General features: G+C 29.6%; 1 pseudogene; it reads left to right on the top strand.

The window, feature by feature from the left end:
• Positions 1-414: 414 nt before the first annotated feature.
• LOC125814897 (transcription factor bHLH95-like) lies at positions 415-1,478 on the top strand (annotated as a pseudogene).
• Positions 1,479-2,020: the final 542 nt, after the last annotated feature.

Genomic DNA, 2,020 nt, shown 5'->3' on the forward strand with positions numbered 1-2,020 from the left:
GTAATTAATAAGTATTAATTTTTATATCAATTTAATTTGTATACATTAACCATATACATAATCATTATACTAGTAGTAGCGTATTTTCACTTATTATTACCGATAAAATTTGCTTTTTTTCATATTAATTACAACCAATAACACCTTTTATGTAAATCGCTTATTACAATTAGTTTTATAAGAAGGATAGATTGGTCAGATGTGTAATAGACATGATTTGAAGATTATAGATTCCAAATTATAGCCTTTTTTTGTAATTTGTACTTATTAAATGATTTTTTCAAGACACTAATAAATGACTTGAAACTAATTCACTCGTATTTGGTATTCCCTTAACTTCGTGTGTGTTTACTTTCCTCATTATTTGACTTCGTCTCTGAAGTAGAAAATAAATTAATTTCATATTTTTTGTATATGCAGGTTGATCAGTCTACAATAGTTGGTGAAGCAGTGAACCACATCCTAAAACTGCAGAATACTTTCAAAAAAACTTAAAAGTCAAAAGCTAGAAAGGCTAGAAGAATATAGCATAAGGTTGATGAGTTCACATAAAGTTGGTAATAGTTGGGAGAAATATGTGGGTGATCAAGGATCAACCAACAATTCAACTGTTATTACACCAATAACTCATGGTGCTAGTCCCCTTATTCCAACAGGTTTTATGACATGGAGTTCACCAAATGTGATACTAAATGTTTGTGGTGAGGATGCACATATTAGTGTGTTGTCCTAAAAAGCCACGGTTATTTACCATCATTTGTTATATTTTGGAGAAACATAAGATTGACATTCTGTCTGCTCAAGTTTCATCTGATCAATTCAGAAGCATGTTCATGATCCAAGCTCATGTAAGTCCTTTCATTTTTGTAGTGTATTATATGTTGGTCAATTTGAACATTGTGAACTAGGGTTTTTTAGTTAGCATACTCTCCGATTCATTTTACGTGTCTTTGTTTGATTGCTCAGGAAATATTGAAGAATGAAACGCGTTGAGAAATTCTTTTGAATTGGGTGATTGAAAAATATATAGTTATTTTTTTCTTTTATAAGTTTTGCGTCTAATCAAACATTTATCTTCACATGAAATGAAGTATATATCTATCTTTTTTGTTTCTTAGAAATGACTCCTCCTACCTAGTCTCACCCTGAGGTTGAAATTCTCTATTTGCTACTACATATAGTTTAGTCATAGATTATATATGTTTAGAAATTATTTAAATTATTTTTCCTGAGTCAAGTGTCTAATAGAAATAATATGGATAAACATGAGTACATATTCCCTTCTTCAGACCCTACTTATAAATTTTTACTAAGTATATTATTATTGTTGTTATTATTGTTTGGTTCTAAAAACATGTTTGATGTATATTCAGGCAAAAGGTGAAAGTGGGATAGCTCAATTCTCTGAAGCATTCACAGTGGAAGACGTGTACAAGCAAGCTGCAAGTGAGATAATGGCATTGGCAACCCCCAAATGATCAATATCTATTTACTTTTGATGTTCATCCAGTGGAAGATGAACAATTGTCGTCGTATAGGCATGTTTACTTTTATAGGTCATCCAGTAGAGGATGAATTGTTGTGGCCGTAATGGCTATTTTATTTACTTTTATAGTTCATTCGATAGAGGATGAACTGTTGTGATCGTAAATACTATTTTATTTTCTTTTGCATTTTATGATGAAAGTTTGTCTCCGTATCGAAGAAATGAAAACTATGGAAAGTTTCTTCCAATGTTATTTATAAATAGCAAAAATCTTGGTTTGTCATATGTTTATGTGTTTGCTTTAAGGGTGTGTTTGGCATGGATGAATGTTTATCAATTCCCAGAATCAAGTTCTATTTTTCCAACTCTCACCTATTTTTTTTTATAAATATGAAAAAATGAACCTTTTTTTTTTAAAAAAAAATTACATCGCAGGAGTAATTTTATTTTACTTCTTAGAATTCAAACATGTCGAGACTAAAACACGAATTATATTTGTTGTTATTATTATTATTATTATTATTATTCTTAAAA

Source organism: Solanum verrucosum, unplaced genomic scaffold (genome assembly GCF_900185275.1).
Source record: "Solanum verrucosum unplaced genomic scaffold, falcon-dt-bn FXZP01000265.1, whole genome shotgun sequence".
NCBI lineage: Eukaryota > Viridiplantae > Streptophyta > Magnoliopsida > Solanales > Solanaceae > Solanum > Solanum verrucosum.